At 41.5% G+C, this 21,975-nt stretch overlaps 1 protein-coding gene across 2 annotated transcripts in view; it reads right to left on the bottom strand.

Annotated features, from left to right (window-relative positions):
- Window positions 1-14,130, bottom strand: part of SFMBT1 (Scm like with four mbt domains 1) — a 91,257-nt gene extending 77,127 nt beyond the window's left edge. For both annotated transcript variants that reach the window (XM_063121160.1, XM_063121159.1), the window contains exon 1: window positions 14,061-14,130. The gene's annotated coding sequence lies outside the window, so the exon portion shown is untranslated. The remainder of the gene's footprint in view (window positions 1-14,060) is intronic.
- Window positions 14,131-21,975: the final 7,845 nt, after the last annotated feature.

Raw genomic sequence — 21,975 nt, forward strand, 5'->3', positions numbered from 1 at the left:
GAAAAATTTGAAAAGCAGTAAGCATACAAACTTATGTCACATTCCTTTTGATAAACTACATGACCATGCTGTCTTAATAGAGTCTCTGTCAACCAGGTTCTCTCCAGATATTTTAAATTACAATCCCTATCATTCTTAGCCAGCATGACCAATGGTTGGTTCAACACAACAGCCCAACACATTTGGAGGACACCAGATTGGGGAATTTTGTACTAAGAAAAGAACGTAAGTGTATTTGTGCTGATATAGCTACAAATTGCAGGATCCAGATAATGCATGCATTAGAAAATTACTGATTTTTTTTCCTTCTGGAATCAGTTCCTCTTCAATCATGGGATTTGCACTATACAACAGCCCTCCCCAACCTGGTGCCCTCCAGATGAGTTTGGCTATAAATTCCTTCATCCCCATCCAGCATGGCTGGGGATGATTGGAGTTGTAGTCAAACACATCCGGAGAGTATCAGGTTGGGGAAGGCTGCTTTACAGGGTACCAAAACATTCATATGGTTTGGAGGATACAAAAAGCTACTGAAGAAAGGGAGAAACTGAAAATTCTGTGAACACTCAGTGCTTTAGAGCCCAGCCAGTTATAAAATACTACTTGAAGAAAGCCCAAATTCTAAGCCAAGAAAAGCAAGAGTTATGTGGTCTGCATAAGTTATGCAAATTGTCATAATTTTTCATAGCTTACATAATTTATTTTGCTTCTGTTAGTATAGGGGAAGGATAGATTAAATATCACTGATGGTTAGAATTCTTTTTCTTTCTAATAGAGCTTCAACTATGGGATGGTATATAAATGTAATAAATAAATAATAAATAATAATATATCTCAGATTTTAAAGATTTTCATTAGTTTTTTTAAAGCGATTTAAAAAATGAAATCTCACTACGATTTCTTAAATTGAAACTTTGCATTTATCAAAAGCACGTTATCTCATAGCCTACCTTACTACATTAAGCTTAACTATCGGGTAACATACACAACATTCAAAGCCTAGCATTGTAAGTATGGCCAATATCATGTATTTTACTTATTGTTGAAAACTGTGGATATTTCTGGCTAGTAACCAAAGGGAGTGAACGTTTCCTTTCCATGTCAAAGAAATCGAGTTTTGTCCTTCTAAATACTAACCCTTGCTTCTGCAAAGTTCTGAATTATTAGGCCAGGATCCAGAAGACGTACTTATGGCACAATCCTACTAGACAATACATGTGTAGATAGAACTCCCATTGAGTTCAATGGTACTTACTTCCAAGTTAAATGGAACTGCACCCTTAGCCTAAAAGGGGGGCTTGTATTAGTCTAGAACAAATCTTTTTCTTTGAATAGAAGTTCATGGCGTATCACAACCTACTTTTAAAAGTTCCCTGATTCAAGGCTAGTTTATAATGTGACACATGAGCTGCTCTCCAAAAAGCATACCCAAAGCACCGTTACGTTCACAGACCAGGTGTCATGATTCTTTGGATCCTAGACTTGTCTTCAAATAAGTGGTCTTGCTGGGTACCATGGCATGTGTACTGAAAGAGCTCCCCTTCCGCCCCACATCATGCAAATATAAATTCTGTACTGCAAAAGGTGTATGCACAGAATGGTCAGAAGTTCTGGGTCCTTACTTGCTTATGGGGAGGAAGAAGGGAGCAAGGGGGATGATCCTCCTCCAGGTGTGGCTGGCAGCTTACAGATAGTGTATTATATCCCCAGTTCTACCACAGGAGTCAATCCATTTCTGGAGGCAGAACCTTGGAACACATTTGAATGGGAACTTTTCCCTGCCGGTCTGCTCCTGGATTATAAATGAAGGTGCAGACCACAGTAGTGCTGTTGCTGATGTCCCACATCTGATTTTAGTCCTCACTGCCTTGCTATGGATGAACCTTAGCCACCAGTTGTCTGGGCTGTCATGGAATTCTGCCCACATTTGTAAATGGCCTCTGCAATGCAGGGCACTGGCTTTCCTCACAGCAGTATTTATCATCTGCAGATTGAAAGCACTGTTATATTCAGGTCATGTGCTGGAGGAGTTGGGTAAGGGCTGGCTGGCTCCCATTGGGTGATCCTTTCAAGGGACTGACATGCCAACTATACACCAAGGTCATAGGAATGGTCTATGGTATCGGTTTATGCAGGGACAGAAGCTCCTGCCACTCCCATCAACATTGTCCAACAGCACATGGGGCTGAGATGGTATCAGTAAGTAGTGGGGCTGTCCAATAACTGGAACTTTGCCCTAGGCCATGCCAAACTCTGAGCTATTGCCAATAAAAGTTGTGGCCATTTTACCCTACATAAGCCTAGGTGTGCTCCCTTCTCCTTCCTTGCTCTACTATATTTTGTGGGCAAAAGGCATTTTCTACCCTTCTCATGCAGAAGAATTGCAATAGGGATCAATTCCTTTCCTCCTTCCCTGCTTGGTGCTTAAGCACAAACAGTGCAGCAGCCTATTACATGGGATTGGGAGATGTGTGTGAACTCCAATGTACCCTATCCAGTCCTTTCACAACTTAGTGCAAATGTCCCTTTATACAAGTTAAGTACAACATATAGTAAAAGCCTTTACAGTAACCCTCTTACCGCCCAACAGGACAGTGAATGCCAAGAAAAAAGTTATTTATTCACTACTATACAACTTCATTATTTGCTAGGCAATTATCTTTAACCTTCTTGTTAATACTCTTTTATATACTGAGCTCTAAAAGGAATGCTCCTATGATGATGATTTTTTTCTACTGAGATTTATGTAATGTTGCCATGCACTAATAGCCGAAGCTGAGCAAAGTAAACTGTAGTAAACACTTCGATTGCCACTCATTTTATATATACTTAAGGATTATATTAAGCTTTTATTTTTATAGTATTCAATCATACAGTAAAGAGCTTTTTTGCGCAGATTTATTGAAATACAATATTTAATAAATATTTTACTTTAAAAGTACTATTAGCTGCAGAGCCACTCCTCTCCTTGTGTTAAAAACCATGAGCGATCTATAGACAGAAATAGTAATTCTACACAAGCTATTTCCCTACAATTCTTGGTGCCTGTTTATACCTACCAAGATTGCACTCCTCAAATCAGTTAAATTGGAGTACTTTGATCCAAGGCTCTTAATCTCCTTTACTGTGCTACAGTGGTAGAAATCCAAACGCAACTGCTGCTTTGTGTATCAAGTTATAAAGATAACACCTCTGAATACCTCAAGAGTTGTTTGCCTGAAGTGCTACTCAACCACACACACACAGTTTGTTGTTCCTTATTGCAGCAGCCATCATTTTCCATCAGGCCATCAGGAATATATCCTCTTCCATTTCCAAACTTAAAGTATTACTAGCTTTACAACAAACTCCCTGAATGAATCTGTGAGAAGATCAGTGCATTGAGATTACCCGGACTTCTTAGAGTTTGGAACACAAACACCAAGAACAGTTTTTGCAGGGAAAAGTCAGTACCTTAAAGCTCCCTTGGAATCCTTGGTCCAACTCAAATAATTGGGCCTATGCACATGTTGAGACACATACTTGATGCTTTGAAAAGGACTGGACACAGTTTCGATTACTACTTCTGTCAGAATGTCACTGTTGTTGTGAATATTATATTCTTAAACCATAATTGAACCCTGCCATCCTATGTCCCTGCTGGGGTGTTGACATTAACAGTGTGCACTGAGACCACCTAGGTGTCTTTTCAGTATAAAACAAATCAGTTAGGACATCTAAAGAAATAAAATAATGAAATAATAATGCAATAATTACAATAGCAACAACATCCCAACAATTAACATGAAATTGAGGGACTAAAGAAAGTGTGTGCATCACCTCAAAAGAGGTATCCTCAGGAAGAAACTACACATTACATTAGAAGTGTGCCTCTTCTAGCATACTTAGCACTTGATATGGTCTTGCTTGAAAAAAGCAGCCATGGATGGGGGTGGGGAGCATTCTGGATCAAGACCACCCTTCTGCCCACACTGTTTTCCCAAAGGAAATCACCCCTTCCCAAGCAATACAGCCCTCTACCACAGTTCTGATAGAATAGTTTCCCTGAGTCTGGTCCCCCACCCACCCCATGGCTGCTTTTGGCCACAAAAAAATATGCCCAGTACTAAGCATGCTAAAAAAAACATGCTATAATGAAACATGGAGTTTGGCCTTTAAGTGTTTATTTTGCTGTGGGAACAGAGAGTGGGCAACCCATGGGGGTCCTGGTTTCAGGCAAAGAGAAGGAGTACACATTCATTCAAAAATAAAATTCAATAATTCAGAAATTGCTGGTATTTATTTGCTATAAATGTGCCAGGTCCTGGAAGATCATTTCTAGAAGAATCTCAGCACCCATACTTCAAATCCACCAAAAACAAAAACAAAAAACGTTAAGGCTTGCCCAGTACTTCAGAGTATTTCATTAGAACATCAAGAATTCATCTCCTCTATCTTTCATCACCAAAATACAAAGAGAATATCAAAGCATTTTAAATACCCACATCATTTTGAGATAGCATCAGTTTCAGCTATTTGCTATAATGGAAATCCCTTTATAACCGATTTTGCTAATGAATAATGGTTTATTCAACTCTATAAAGGAAAAGGAGTGTCCTAAAGAATAAACAGCAAATAAATGAAAACAGATAAAGTGAACAAGGACAAACTATTCATCTTCAGAACCAGCAAGATGTTGTCAAGGGTGGCCCAGAGTGCAAAGGAATAGCAATGATCCATTTCAGCACAACAAACCAACAAGATTAGTCCAGTACTCTAGTGCCAACCATTAATAACGAAGGAATCAATCCGCGAGATCCTGCTGCTGCTCAACCTCCATTCATTCCAAGGGGGCCTTTATAAGCTTCATTGGAATGAACTTGAGTTGAACAGCAGTGTAGATTTAATGCTGTACACAGTAACAGACCTACAAATCCACTGAAATGTGAGTATAAGTAGGCTGTTTTTTTTAACAGTCTAATCAGAATAAACTGTCAATCTCACAGCAGGGGTTGCTTGCACTGACAGTTGCCAGTTGCCAATTAAACTAAACAATTTTGTTAACAGACAAAAAGGAACCCCAATACTACATTAGAAGAACCTCTTCTCTCCAATTACTTGTGTATGCATAGTGGATATTTTAAAAAATGACTTTGTAAATCAAAAGTAATGTTACTTTTCAAAGTACAAACTAATTCATTTAATTTGAGCTGAGCTTATTTCTAGTTAAGAATACAATCACATGTACAGTCGTGTGAAAAAGAAAGTACACCCTCTTGGAATTGTATGATTTTACATATCAGGACATAATAACAATCATCTGTTCCTCTAAAAATTAGGTAAATACAACCTCAAATGAACAACAACACATGACATATTACACCATCATGATTTATTTAACAGAAATAAAGCCAAAATGGAGAAGCCATGTGTGAAAAAGTAAGTACACCCTTACTGCTTCCATAGGAATTAAGATGCTAAGTAGCAGACAGGTGCTGCTAATCAAATGCCCGTGATTAATTGATCATCAGCATGTATGACCACCTCTATAAAAGTCAAAGTTTTTTCAGTTTGTTGGTCCGGAGCATTTAGGTGTGTGTTAACACAATGCCAGACATCAGCAATTATCTTAGAGAAGCAATTGCTGCTGCCCATCAATCTGGGAAGTGTCATAAGGCCATTTCCAAACAATTTAAAGTCCATCATTCTACAATGAGAAAGATGATTCAAAAGTGGAAAACATTCAAGCCAATCTTCTCAGGAGAGGATGTCCCAGCAAAATCACCCCAAGGTCAGACCTTGCAATGCTCAGAGAAATTGCAAAAAACCCAAGAGTTACATCTCAGACTCTACAGGCCTCAGTGAGCATGTTAAATGTTAAAGTTCATGACAGTACAATTAGAAAAAGACTTCTAAGGGAAGTGGAAATCCACCACCAGAAGAGGTGCTAAGATTCTGGAAACAGGAGTGATCCCGAAGGGAAGGGGGTGCACTGGTTGGATTATGTTGATTGTTTATGGATAACAAATAGTTAATACTTATATATTCAAGTAATTTGTTATGTAATTGGTTGTATTCGTTGTTTAGTTTGTATGTTATGTTAAGTGGTATTATGTGAAATAAAAAATTTAAAAAAAAACAATTAGAAAAAGACTGAACAAGTATGGTTTGTTTGGAAGGGTTGCCAGGAGAAAGCCTCTTCTCTCTAAAAAGAACGTGGCAGCACGGCTTAGGTTTGCAAAGTTGCATCTGAACAAACCACAAGACTTCTGGAACGATGTCCTTTGGACAGACAAGACCAAAGTGGAGAAGTTTGGCCATAATGCACAGCGCCACGTTTGGTGAAAACCAAACACAGCATATCAGCACAAACACCTCATACCAACTGTCAAGCACAATGGTGGAGGGATGATGATTTGGGCTTGTTTTGCAGCCACAGGACCTGGGAACCTTGCTGTCATTGAGTTGACCATGAACTCCTCTGCATACCAAAGTATTCTAGAGTCAAATGTGAGGCCATCTGTCCGACAGCTAAGCTTGGACGAAATTGGGTCATGCAACAGGACAATGATCCCAAGCACACCAGCAAATCTACAACAGAATGGCTGAAAAAGAAAAGAATCAAGGTGTTGCAATGGCCCAGTCAAAGTCCAGACCTCAACCCGATTGAAATACTGTGGCGGGACCTTAAGAGAGCTGTGCATAAACAAATGCCCTCAAACCTCAATGAACCGAAGCTATATGAACTGAACCTCAATGAACTGAAGAAGAGTGGGCCAAAATTCCTCCACAACGATGTGAGAGACTGATAAAGTCATACAGAAAACGATTACTTCAAGTTATTGCTGCTAAAGGTGGTTCTACAAGCTATTGAATCATAAGGTGTACTTACTTTTTCACACATGGTTTCTCCATTTTGGCTTTATTTCTGTTAAATAAATCATGACACGGTGTAATATGTCATGTGTTATCGTTTATCTGAGGTTGTATTTACCTAATTTTTAGACCTGCTAAGGAACAGATGATTGTTATTATGTCCTGATATGTAAAATCATACAATTCCAAGAGGGTGTACTTTCTTTTTCACACAACTGTATGTTCAGACAGAAAAGAATGTTCTACAACTCATAACATGGCTGGCTGAGGAACGCTGGAAGTTGTAGGACTTTTTTTCTGTCTAAACATGCACAGTATCGCTCCCTAAGTGCATTTAGGATAGAAGCCTTGGATCCCAATCCGCTGAAGTTCCTCAGTTCTGTTGTTTTTCTAGTAGGTATAGAACTGCAGCATTAATTTTATCTCATTCTTATAACAAACATATTAACTTTTTTAAAAAATAAAGAATTAAGTATGAAAGATGGTGACTTCTTCAAAAGCACCTAAGTATGCCCACCCTTTGTAAGGATTTGAGACCATGTTGCCAGGCCTGAGTTTAACAAGCTATCTGAAGGACTAAACTGGTTCTCATCTGTTCCAGGCTTTCATTTCTTTTACTATCTAAACCATTTTTATACATTTTTCATTTGCACAATATCTGAGCACCTCCCATGCTTTTAGTGCTGGCACAAAATATTCTTCTTAATTGTTCACATAATTTAATTTCATGGAAGACAACACTGAACTTCCCCCACAATTTATCATCCATAAAGAAAGATTAGCCTGCTCATACATTGCAAGTCAGAAGCGTGGAATGTACATGATTCAGAAGCTACTGTGTGTTCCAGCCATTGATCTTTGTCAAAACTTTAAGGTACAGAATCCTGAAGCAGAAATACATTTCTGAAAAGAATGGCATTGCCTGTTCTTCTAATTTTTCATGACACTGAAAATAATGCACATTATTTTCTATACTGAAGCGATACTGCCCTTCGGGTTCCAGGGGCGTAGGCCAGCAGTGTGAATTGCTTTGTGAATGCAACTGCTGCTCATGTCAAAGCTTTGGCTAGCACTAACTTGACAGGCACTGCAATCTTCCATTCTTTCTCAAGTTAGTAAAGGAAACCCTTAAGCCAATGATACTGGTTGAGTGATAGCTATACATTATTCAACTAATCAGCATAGAAGTTACGTATGTACAACCATCTTCACGAAGGCCCTTTTGACTTGCAGTTGCACAGGTGGACTTCTTGTTGTAAGCACAAAGCCCCTTGGAGGCAGGTGGAGAAGGAAGAGAGCTCAGGTAAAGAAACAGTTACATTCAGACAGGGGACTTTGTGCTAGTGTAATTGCCTGCAAGACCCTAGGGAGTGACTACACGCTGTAGTAAACATTATTCAAGGACCCTGCAGACTTTCCTGCGATCACTGTACATCCCCTTTTGAATTTGACAGGAAAACACATGAAGCAGTCTTAAGTTTCTTCCATAAAAATACTGGTACATGGAGACTGCATTGGCAATACCCAAAAATTAGGATGACAGTGTTCTTATAAAGACTAATTCTGAAGCTTTCTGGTCTATAAGGTCTATTTTCTGGTAAACACAAGAGTCTCCTACCATTCAAGTGTATACAGTGAAAGCCCAGCTTTCCTGGATTTTATTTTTCTTCATCCCTTCATGAGTGCAGTCTATATAACAAAGCCTGAATCAGAGTTTCTTATTTCTTCTTCAAGGTGATCCCAACTATCCATTACAGGGGATTATCACAGTTAGTAGACATTTGTGAACAAAAATCAGTATTATGCACCTCTCTAGCCATTTAAAAAGGGGAGGGGCAGTTTGGTTCATGCTTTTTTAAAAAAGGTTTAATTTCAGGATAATAATCAGAAACTTGGTTTTTATTCCCAGATTTGCAAAGGACTGCAACAGAATTTCCAGCAACAGTACTACATCTGTGAATCAAACAAGTTATTAAAACTTTATATACAAAAGATCTGAGATCTCAAACACAACAAGCTATGAAAATGTGGTTAATACAAATATTAGCACATGTCACAGATAACAATTTAGCACATGTTTTTCATCAGTATATCCTCCCCATGTAGTGGAACTATTTAAACAATACTTTGCAAAAGAATAAAAAAAGAGAGAGAATTCATACCAATTAACTGCACACAGAAAGAAAGTGTGATGGATCAGTTACTAAGTTAGGCACCCTTGTTCACTCAGCTCATCACTCGAAGAAATTTCCCCCAATGAAGAAATCTAGTATCAGCTTTAGAGCCTTTCCAACTCCTGGAGTTGCTCTGTCACATAAAAATAAAGTCATCCAATAGACAAGTAAATAAAATCAATAAGAATAAATTCAGGTCTTTTCCACCTTTTCATTTTAAAATACTCTTAATTAATTTCCCCAGCTATTCTGGAATTGACATGAATTGCCTTCTCAATTTTACTTCCACTAGAGTAGAAGTTGCTTTATATCTCATTGAACAGCATCCTCCTGTTGCTCTCTATAGAAGTGCTGAGAAGTAGCACACAGCCTGAATTGCAAGAAACAATACAAGGTACAATGCAAACACTAGCCTGAAAGAAGATGAACATGAAAGTGATATGTTCATGGGAGAAACTGGGCTTGAATCCTATTTTCATATATTCTGAAATCATCTGCACTTGCTTAACTTTTGACATGGTGAGCAGATTCAATGATGCACCTATCTTTAACATATTTACACTCCAGTAAGAGATGGCTCAAATGTGCAGAAGCAACACATGGCACAGCCCTTTCTACATGTGAGAAAGCTGAGGACTTCCTGGCAATTTTAGGAGTTGCCTTAATCACGCTAAGCTGCCAGCAATGCTGTTGTCTCAGTTCTATACACACTCATGTGCCTTTGCTATCCACGGTCCTTGGATCCAAACATTCAGGAATTATACATAATGCATCCCTTCCTGAACTACAACACTTTTCACTAAGGGAATGGAGATTTATTTATTGTACTTTTAAATTGCCAAATAACCGAAGTTCACTGGGTGGTGTATAATACATTAAAAACATAATACAAACTTTAAACAAATAAACAATGCATAATAAAACCAAGCTAAAACCAACAGCAAAGAATACCATTAAAACATCAAAAAACAAATAAAAAACAAATTAAAACCAGCAGCATAAAAGAGTACCAACAGCACTTAAAGCAGTTCTTAAAATGCCTGGCAAAATAAAAAGGTCTTCACCTGGCGTGAGAAAGACCACAACATAGGCACCAAGTGAGCCTCTCTGGAGAGAGCATTCTACAAACGGGGTGCTGCCACCACTGACAAAGCCTTTTCTTGTAGCTCTCTGTCTCACCATATTTGGTGGGATACATGGAGGAGGGTCTCAGACAATGATCTTAACGTCTAGTAGATAAAGCATGACATTTTGTTTAAAACCCCAACCCACTTTTTTAAAAGACAAAACATTCTAGTACATGGAAAGCTTGCATGTCAGGGAGAAGACCAAGTTTAGAATCCTTCGCAATATAAAAACTTTCCATGTGCAGGAAAAAATCAGGAAAAAAAACACATTTCCCCCCATTTTTCCCCAAAACTTTTTTGTTCCCCCCCCCCCAAAATTGGAAAAATTGAAAAAAAATGATGAAAATCAGATTCCAGGATGTTTTATTTTAGCATGATGAATAAAATGTTTAAGACAAGGTGTTCAGATATTTACTTCTCCAAATGATTTCTAAAAACTGTACAGTATCAGATTATTACAATTTCTGTGCACAAAGGACAAGCAAGTCCTAGGTTGCAAACTGAGACTACAATTCTCAAACGCAAGAGCATGATGCATTTCTGCCTCTAGGGGGCACTGCCATTGAAGCAGAGACTGAAACTTATAGTGGTAACTATAGCTCAGAAAATAAGTCTGATTAAATTTCATGCATATTCATTGAATCTTGGTTCCCCCCTTTTTTTCTCAGTTTTTATGGGAATGGGTGCTTTATGTCTTGACACTGGAGGACTAGCGGAGACATAAAAAAATTTCTTTGTTACTACTGTTGGTGGTTTCTTCTTCTTCTGTTGTTGTTTTTAAATTGTTTTTTCCCCCTGATTCACATAAACTGGCAGAACCTAAGAGGTTCCTTACAGTTCAGGTGTACAGTTCAGAACAGCTACAAGTTCAGGTGTTCAGGAACTTGTAGCTCCATTTGTTACTAAAAAAAAGTAAAGAAAGTAAAAAAGTTAATTAAATTTGTAATAATTGTTTGAATACACTGTACTTTTAATGTACCAAATGTAATAATTTATGCCAAACCAACTTGGACATAATTACATTTTATGTTCCTAAAGTAACAAAGTGACTTTCAATCTGCAAAAATGCCACTATTGCATTATTTCAATTTTTCCAAAAACATTTGTTTTCCCCAGAAAAAAACCGATTCTTTCCCATGGCTTCAAAATTTCAGGAAATTTTACGTTTCTACTCTAGTCTGAAGTAGTACAATCCAAGAAGAAATGTACCACATATTTCAATTGGCATATTTGGAACAGCCTAGTCCTATGACATATTGGGTATCATAGACACAGATATAGGTGTGTTTAGAAATGGAGCCAAAGAATTACACTTTATTTGAATGGGATTCCACTATAATGGTATAGTACAAGACAGCCTTGTTGGAAACCTAGTCTGATTATAGCCTCTACTCTAGGCAGTCCTGAAAATATAAACTACAATTAATGACTCACTGTTGCCCAAAGAGTTTAAGAACCAAACTAAACTTTACTCATTACATCCTAGTCTAAACATAGCATATGGAAACAAGTTCCCTTAAAAAAAAACTTGGACAATTTCCATTTAATGTAGTTAGAACTACAACATTAGGACTTCTTCATATATCACAAATTAAAAGTGTTACACACAGCTACAGGTGTCTATTCTACTGTGTTCAGATATTACCTGGGAGCTGACTGGCCCGGTTTTAGAGGCCCACGTACAGTGGAGGTAGCGGCCTGTTGCTTAAAGAATTACATGGGTCTTTCTGTTAGAGGTAAAAGAATAGTGTGTATGTGTGTTGTATTAGGCCTGCAACTTCCAGAAATAGTTACTGCGACAATCCGTAACCATGCGTATTTGGAAGCGTGTTCTACTGCAATAAGTGGTTAACTTTCAAGGAGATGTGCTTAGGATTAAGGTTTTCTGTATAATTAGAACACTTGCATTGCTCTCTCACCAACCTATCCTCCACATTACTGTCACATAGCTTCAGCCTAATGCATAAGAGCTTATTGTAATTCACTGGACAGAAAATATGGGTTTCCTTACATGACTGTTAGAGCTATGCATGTTATATTCTGTATTACTAAAATGTTTGCTATGGTAACCTCCCAGGTTACTGCCAGCATTAAGCCCTGTGAAAGTAATGACAACAGAAACAGAACCTATGTAGCACCACATTTCTATCAATGAAGAATTTGTACATTAGAATTCTACTTTCCAAGTGGATACAGCAGAGGCAAAGCTATCAGCCTAACAGTTACTGACTTTTAAACACCTTTTATGATGACAGCAAATTTCTCCAAAGCAGATATAATCATTCTACTAAAACCCACATGGGACCATTATATAGACATCATTCTGGCCTATTATATAGACTAGGAGAGGCCTAGTAATAGCATTGCTTCTTAAGAACCAATAAGCTGCCTGGCTTTTACTCCTGCAAAATAAATTTTAAATAGTCTCAGTTGTAGACTCCCCCCCCTTTCATTAAGGGAGATGTTTCACTTGCTTTGTAGTAACTGTTAACTTCAGGTACAGAACACCTTTCCCAGATTGTATAAAAGAAGTTTTTCTTTCCATCTCCTTATGGATGTCATAAATTGCTTGGTACGAGGGATTTGGCTTTCCCTACACTACAAGCTGATTCTCACAATTTGAATCAAGTGTTCTAGTTTCCATTACGGCCAACTGCAGTATGTATCCAGATTCAGGATTTATGAATCCAGGTGCATCCTCAACTACAAGGGCAGATGAATATCCCAAGACAACAAGCCCGTGTAATCTTGCGTGCAAGAAGGAGGGAGAAGAGTTGTTTTTCAACTGAAAGCAAAAGAGTCCCGCAGGAGGAGGCATCAGCAGCACTTGTAAGATGGGTGGAAAGGGGCTGGGCTTCGTGTAACTTTGTGGCACTCTAATCACACATAACCAAAACAACTGTGGGCAGCAGCTGTGGCTCCTACCTTCCTTCCTCCAGACCCACCCCAGAAAGTAGCGATTTATGGCGCCAAGTGGATACGATAGCAGAATTGCCATCAACTCCCCAGGCGGATGACAAACTGCATAACGCTATTCAGAGAAAGTGAGCGCTCCTCGGGTGTGGGTTTAAAGATCACTTGCCTCGCCATTTCGGAGGGGAGGGGGAAAACAGCCAAATTGTTAAGGAGGCCTCCTCTTTTCAAGTGAAGCCATTTTAGTGAGGAAAATATAACAACATGTCAACCAACCGGCTCTTCAGGAAGGACAAAACGCATGGCCCAAAAGTTCATGAGAAGTTACCTTGAAATGACTTTTGCTGGAACCTGCCCACACAACTCCCCAGTTTGAAAGAGAAAGTGCATCCAAAGTAACCGACCAGCCACTAATTCAAGAAACCAAGTGAAGGGGGTGGGATGGGTGGGGAGCAAGAGAATACGGAGCTCCCTCTTTCCACGACATACAATACGACCAAGGCGGGCGAGAGTAAAAGAGGCGGAGAGCCCCTGCACCCAACGCCGAGGAACTTTTCGCGACCGCAGCAAGGCTGCAAATGCAAAAGGCAGCCAAGCAGGCGCCCCCTTTCGGGCCCAGGGCTGCCCAGACGCGGCGCGCACTCCCCCGGGCAGCGGGAACTTGCGCGGAGAGCGGCAGACGCGCCAACCGCGCGCAGAGTTGGCGCTCCTACTGCGGCGGCGGCGGCTCCAGCCAGTACATCTGAGTGAAGCGCTCGCCGCTCGCTCCCCCTCCCCTAGCGCTGCGCTCCGCCTGCTTGCCTGGCGGCGGCTGCTACTGCCGCCGCCGCCGCCGCCGCCGCCGCTACCGCCCTCCCTCGCCGTCTCCCGCATCAAACTTCAGGAGCCGAAAAAAAACCTTTCCGGCGGCCGGGCAGGCGGCAAAACGCGCCTAGCAGCTGCCGCGGGCGCCGCCCTACCCACAAGGGCACGCATCCCGCGCCCGCCTTACCTACGGGGAGTTTTTCCAGCCCTGCGCCGCTGCCGGGGCTCAAGCAAGGCTCGCCGGCGCTCCGCTCACCGCCTCATTCCAATATGGCACGGTCGGCCCAAGCGCATGCGCCCGCCGTCGCTCTCCCCGGTCCCCTCCCCTCGCTCCTGGCTTTTTGGGCGCTCGCAACACACTCCCTCGCGCTCGGACACGCTGAGCCCTGGCGCCGCTTGGGGATGGGCTTGCCTCGGCGGCGGCCCCCCGCAAAACACCAAGCCGCCGCCGCCGTCTCCACCTCAAACTTGCTTGTCCAGCACTTTGGGCGCCGAGAGGCGGCGCGAGCCCCCGCCCGCCGCAGCGCCACCCTGTCCCCGAGGATTTCCCGCGGGGCGCGCACCTGCCTCTAGTTATTACGCGCGCAATTGGGGAGGTTGCACGTTTGCTGGCCTCGGACCGGGGTGGGGGTGGGGGTGGGAGAAGGAGCGAAAAAGAAACCCCATCTTCAGTGTATTGGAATGAAGCGAGAGAGAGGGGCAGCTGAACGGCTTTAAGAGACAGGCGCTCAGTCAGCTCAGTTCTCCATCCAACGCGTTGGCCTCCCATGCTTGGAGCCATTAACAACTTGAGCCTGTTCACTTACACAGAAACCGGCTGACTCCGGCATGAAACCGGTTTCCGTGCAAGAAACGAAAGCGGTTTACAGCTCGCAGTCATTGCCGTTCTCCCTTGGCGGCCAAGTTGATTTTGCGACGAGAACTCCCGACTTCCTCCCAGTCTTCTCCCCACCACCACCCCCTTGTTTGTCGGCCCCGAACTGACAGCGCCATGGGTCACCCGGCGCAAAAACAGTGCCCGAGGCGCCTTTCTTGAAGGCTCTAAGCCGTCTTCGCTGCAATCTGCCCCGCATCCTGCAGCCATTTGCCCTCCTCCTCCTCCCTCCCCCCGCAAAAGATGTAGGACGGAAGCGCGGCCCAAGTGCGTACACACTGTGTAGTAGGGGGTGGCGGCAAAGGAGGCGGCTTGGGTGCTTGCAGCTGTGAAGACACTGAAAGGCGGGATAAATGAAAACACCCCGAACCGAAATTAAAATGCAAAAGGAGGGGGAAAAATAGATGGGGAAAGAAAAGGAGAGGATTGTGCAACATCGAGAACCTCATGACCACGCGCCTGTGCAATCAGAGAAGAGTAATAAAAGCGAGCGACTTTCACGCAGCTTAAAGGCGACGGGAGGCGAAAAAGGGACACCAATTGAGCCGGCAGCCAACTGGATCCTTGCAAGAACCTCGCTTTGGAGCAGGGGGTGGGGAATGAGATCTTATTTCGAGGACCCTCCCTCCGCGTTCGCTCCACTTTCGGAGCAAGCCGTCGCCATCCACCACTCTGGATTTTCGCATAGGCTCCAGAGCTATATTGACTGTAGATCTCTGGCATAAACCTACACTCCCCCCCCCTTTTCTGTTTTTAACCCGTTCCATGCACGCTAAGATCTCTGCTGGTGTAGCGGGATTTATACGTCTAGCTATTGTCGACCGGTACACTGGCTGCTCCATGCGTTGCAGACACCAGTTGATAGCAGACGGATATCGCCGGTCAGCGTGCGGAAAAGTCAGAGGGAACTCGACCAACGGTCATCATCGGTTTCGGGCGGAAGCGAAGAGATGTGCCAAGAAATATATAGACCAAACACTGCGAGATCTCCAGGCAGGAAGAATGCATGTAGAAAGCGAAGGCAAAGAATGCATCCAACGCAGGCGAATTGTCGCCATGTGGCTTAGGTCTGACCAGCTGAGCTTTTGCAGACAGGCGGGAGATCAAGTCAAACAGCCAGCAATTCCTCCGTCTCCATTGAAAATGCTGGCCAACGTAACAGAGGACTGTGTGTGTGTGTGTGTGTGTGTGTGTGTGTGAGACAGAGAGAGAGGGGGGGGACTACAAACCGTGAGAAAGATACCTCGACCAGTCGTCATGAATATGTGCTGCTACATTATTTGAAGAGATGATCTGATCGATTTTATTGCTAATTTTAAATTGTGTTAAACCTAAACTCTCTTCGATACATCAAAAGAAAAAACGATGGCACGTCAACCTGGGACATCCTCGTATTCTTGCATTACCCAAACTTAGGAGCTGGAACTGAAGTGCCAAGAAGATGCTGCTGCCTTACAAGGACTGGCGAATTATCTCCGTCCTAGTCGATCTCCTCCTTAGCACAATAAGGAGCCAAGAGTGAGCTGCAGTGTCTGCTTACAGTGAAATTCTCTGCCTAAAGCGGGTGGGGGGGGGGGACACGGGCGGGGGATATAAGCAACTTAACTCAGAAAGTAAAATGCCATGTCAGACCACTAGAGGGTGGTCCCTCCATATGCTTTGTAGGGAAAACTAACAAACGAAGCATCCTGGAATTTAGTATTTAAATCTTCAATTCTATGAACGTTTACCTGAGAGAAAGCCTCATTGAGCTTAGTGGGACTTCTGAGTAAATAGCCATAGGCTCAGGCTTCAGTATGTATACAATACCTTCAACTGTTTTCAGTCCCTGAAGTTAAAAAAAAAAAGAATAAAAAGGGCATTCTCAGTCATATACACAAATACAACACTCCTTCACAAATAAAGCCACACATAGAACTTCCCCCAATTGAGGAAAACAACACCCATTGATATGAAATTGTATATATAACACTCTGATGATCACTGAATTCTTTATTTTTTTATTTTAAATATGTTTAGAGCCCAATCCTATATATGTCGAATAAGAAGAGTCATTGAATTCAGTGAGGCTTATTCACAAGTAGGAGGGCAGAGGTTTGCAGCCTTAAGGAACAAAAGTATGTTGCATCATCACTAGTAGGCAAGCTGATAAAGCAAACCCTATGGGTTCACAGTCACTTGGAGCAGGGTGAGGGGGCTGACACAGCAAATTTTTATAATTGCATAATAAATGGTGAATGAGCCTCACTATATCAAAGTGATGTTTCTCATTCTTATGTCATTCTTTAATTTAAATGGAATTTTCTTCCAGGTAAGGTTGCAATCCTATACACACTGGAAAATAAGGCTGCAATCATATGCATACTTAAGTGAAAGTGAGTAAACATGGGTATGATTGGACTTATATGGACACAATGAGAATTGCCTCCTAGTATAATATGGTTAGGATTCGGTTTCAGGAACAGACATAAAGATTACATTGAAAGAAGGACAAATATACTTCAAGGGACTCACAGTTCCATTATACTTAATTCATCAAAATAAAGTATGCCCCCTCTGGGCAAACTTTCCCCCTATTTTTACACTGCAGATGCTCACTTGGCATTTTCATTCCCATTTTCCTTCATTAATGATAACAAGTTGCAATCCCTTCAATACAAAGACTTCTCTGGAAATACACCAAATGTTCTTTTTCAAGGCTGTGAAGAACATATTTAGCAGAAGCTGATTAGCTGAGCTAATTATTTTAAGTGACTAAAAAGTGTCTCATTTCTCTTAACTCTGCAGGCCTTAAGTACATTAGATAAGAAGGTTTGGTCTTTGGGTTGTATTAATGAGGCCTTGTCTTCAAAAGATAATAAGCTTATTTTCTGGTTTTCCACACATGGTCAGTATTGGTTGCAGAGTGACATGTAATCTTGAGCATTCTTCAAACAAGTTCCTGCAGGTCTTACTTTCAAATAGGTCTTATGGTAATAATGTTTATTAAAGTCAGTCTTATGATAAGAAAGTTGGTAACTCTCAAGGGCCCAAACTCATATTACCCAAGTGGTGTAGGAGCCCCAGACTACATGGGAGACTACATGCATGACCAGAACAAGCCAAATTGCAAGCCAGGTACAATTTGCAAAATCATCCCCCTGTCCACAATTTATCAAGTCATCTGAACCTGGGTGGCATGATTTGTTGGAGGGTTAAACAACCCTCAAATAACCCATGGGCTGTTGTAGGGTTATTTGAGAGTTGTTTAACCCAGTTTCAGATGACATGACAAGCCAAAGCCAGACAATGATTATGCAAATTGCACCTGGCACATGCCCTGGCTCACAACAATCCACCGTGGCTTGTTTTGATTATGCAAACCGGCCCTATGACTCTTCTCCAGAACATTGTCAGACCTTGAAAAACTGGATTAATGCTAGGTGTGATCCACAGCAGGATGAGATCATCGTGCATGGTGTTATTTATATATTTATTTGAGAAATTTCTTACCCACTTTTGATTATAAAATAATCCCAAAGTGTGGTACAAGAAATAAAACAACAAAATAATACAACATTTACAAAAGAACCACCACCCATAAACAGGAAAATAGTAACAGATATATAACAGTTTACTTGATGCAGCAAAAGAAAAGAGAGGAAAAATCAATCAAAAACCTGGTTAAATAAATAGGTCTTTAGCTGGTGTCAAAAGCTTGTAAGATTTAGTACTACCCGAATGTGAGGGTTCAGGGAGTTCCATGCTCTCCTTACTTCTTAAGTTACATGACAGTGAAGGAAGGGGAATGCTGCTTTAGCTCCCACACTGTTGTGTAAATGAAGCAGTCTCACAAGAAGAAATCCACATAGCCTCTATTTCCCCATACTACAAGGGCAGCCATCTTGAGGGATGGTCCTGCCAATATGCAACACAGTTGACACAACAGCAGCACACTGAGTATGGAGACCCCATGGTGAAAGACGGAGAGGTATACTGGCTTTCATGCTGTATCACAGAAGCCCATTTCACTGATAGGTGGAAGGAGTGTCTGTTCCATCTCAAGACTATGAGTACCTCTATATTAAGGGGAAATAGCATTGTCTTTCTGGCGCTTTGTGTTTCTTGCTTCTTTTGTGCGATTGTTATGGGTTGCGATACATGGAAAGAGAGAGGCGGCCATGTGGTTTGAATCGAATACTTCCCCTTTAAGCATGCTCCCTTCACTTCCCTTAAGAGAGCACCATCCAGTGGTGGAAGATCCCACTTTTTTCCAGATATTTACCACATCATTTGTTGTTCTTTTAATAGCGGGATTTCCAGGGGATAGCATGGGTGATTTCCTGGTTGTTGTGTAATGGATAATGTTGTGTACTGGACCCGCAAACATCCATGAGTGGCCAATCATCTGTGTGCAATAATTTCCTCATTTAGAGAAGCCCTTCAACTGAAACTATTTGGATTGCAAATCTAAGTCCCTAATGTAGAATGAAGCCACATAGAAGAGTTAAGAGTATTACAACTAACATCCTGGTCTTACAGACTGCCACACAACTAAGACTGAGTTCTCAGGTGGGGGGGAGTGGCCAAGAAGTGCAATGCCCCAAGTGCCGGAACTGACAAAGATCTCTGTCACTGAGGAAAGGGACGTTGGGGGGCGGGGGGCGAGTCAAAGATGGCTTTACTGTTTGGCATCCTTGCAGCTGAAGGCAAAGCCCAAAAGAAACCTGGCATGGTCTCATACAAAGTTTTTCTTCTAGTGAGGTTGTGATATTGGATGGATTCATCTGGGTAGGGCTAGAACTGGCTACCTGTGCCTTGCTTGCTAGGCTCTGGATACTGCTTTAATCCCTATTTGAGCCACCAGAGCTAGTGTTGACTTAGAGGAATGAGTGGTTAGAATCAGTTCCTCAAAGCATGTACAGTGACAACAGCTAAACTAAAGTCAAACTAGATTCCTGCCTATGCAAGTGCTTTGAGGCTGGGCTATTCCTTCCAGGTGTGAAAATGCCTATGCAGAGCAGATGACAATGTCCATCTACCCAGGATTCCTTCTTTAATGCTGATAACTGACTGGAAAACTCAACAAATGAAATGTCCCTATTTTATGGAAGTTAGATTGTATAAAATAGCATAAAGCTAGTCATGCACATATTATTGTATGGAATATATCGTAAGCTTGTATTCAATATGTTACTATGAAAAGTCTAATGCATCATTTAAATGTATTTATTCAATACATCCTGTGCTAAAACCTCTTGCTAAGGACTTTTTTAATATACAGTTCCCCTCTGTCACTTCACAACATTTGATTGAAAAACTAGATCTCTCTTCATTTCTTGAGGGACTATTGTTAGACATTGCTTAAATCATCAACTTATTTGATGTTAGCTGATAAGTGTGTCTTGCCAACTATTTTCACTCTAAGAAAAGCTCAAAGCTATTGAGTGACTTTTCTATCCTGTTTCTTTGTTCCTCATGTCTTCAAGTCCTTCCCCTTTTCAGTTTAAGCTAGGAAAGTTGCTATAATGAGAGCCTCATTATATATTACTGATTTATTTCCAAACAAAATGGGCCTCAATTTAACTAAATTTGGTTATGATAACTAACTTAAGTTCCATTATTTTCATTGGGCTTGATCATGACTAACTTTAGCTAGATTGGAGATACAGTACTGTAGGTCATACTCTTGTGCTGAATAAAAGTGAGTTTACTTCATATGCTTTGTGTCTATTTGCAGCTGGAGGACAATGACTTACATTTAAGTTTACTCATAAAAGCAATAAAGAAAAACTATGCTGGATCAGATCAAGGGTCCATCTAGAATCATAGAATCATAGAGTTCGAAGGGGCCTATAAGGCCATTGAGTCCAACCCCCTGCTCAATGCAGGAATCCACCCTAAAGCATACTTGACAGATGGTTGTCCAGCTGCCTCTTGAATGCCAAGAGCCCATAACCTCCCTAGGTAACTGGTTCCATTGTCATACTGCTCTAACAGGAGGTTTTTCCTCATGTCCAGCCAGAATCTGGCTTCCTGTAACTTGAGCCCATTATTCCGTGTCCTGCACTCTGGGATGATTGAGAAGAGATCCTGGCCCTCCTCTGTGTGATAACCTTTTAAGTATTTGAAGAGTTTCCAGCACTCTGTTCACACAGGGAACAACCAGCTGTCGACCGGGGACCCCCAAGCAGGACATGGTTCAACAGCACCCTCTCGCCCATGTTCCCCAGAAACTGGTGAATATAGGGCTACTCCCTCTGATACTGGAGGTGGCACATAGCTATCAGGACTAGTAGCCATTGATAGTTTCTCCTCCAGGAATTTATCCAACCCCTTTTAAAGCCATCCAAATTGGTGGCCATCACCCTATCTTGTGGTAGTGAATCTATGCGATTAAAAAAGAAGTAGGCATGTTGGCTATAAGCAAGATTCAAAGAACCATATTACAGCAATATCTTTATTAGGAAATAGTGTGCAAGCCTTCAAGTTCTCCAGAACTCTTCATCTGGCTAGATGAGTCATTGAGAGCTTGAAAACCTGCACAGTATTTTGTGACATTTTGGCTAGCCTAATAAAGATATTGCCATAATATGGTTGTTGATAAATGAAAAATCTATTCTCTGCACCAGGATTTTTACTCCTTTATTAGGGTACATATTAAAATATGTATTAAAATAGGAATGTGTTGCAGAGAGCAAGGCTAAGCTAGAATCTGGCCTCGGATCACAGCCTCTGGATTTATAATGGAGATTCATTTTTTTTATATGGTCCCAAAAAATCTCAGCATTCACTATAAAAAGGAAAAAGTTTGCTGCCTTTTTTTCTATCACTGAACTACGGAAAAACACAATCAGCAAATAATGTGTGTGAAAAGCCTCAGAAAACAGAAAAAGGAAGGGTGGGGTTCTGGTGGTCAGAAAACAGGATGCTTTTGCTTTAGCGATCTCTCTCTCTCTCCCCCCACCTCTCCATAACCAACCCATTGGCGTCTTCCTGTCTGCACATGTACCTATTGTCACATATACACAATTCGGGGCGGGGGGACAATTCTGGGGGGAAAAGCTGCAATCAACCATAAAAATAAATTAAACACATTAACTGTGCAATCCTATACATGTCTAGTTAGAAGTCAGCTCCATTGTTCTCAGTGGACTCCAAGGCAAGTGTAAATAGGACTGCAATCTACTTTAATTTAATCAAGTATAGCCAGTGCCTAGACAGTGCTGAATTTAGATTTGGATGAGGC

The sequence above is a fragment of the Elgaria multicarinata genome, chromosome 3, assembly GCF_023053635.1.
Source record: "Elgaria multicarinata webbii isolate HBS135686 ecotype San Diego chromosome 3, rElgMul1.1.pri, whole genome shotgun sequence".
Lineage (NCBI taxonomy): Eukaryota > Metazoa > Chordata > Lepidosauria > Squamata > Anguidae > Elgaria > Elgaria multicarinata.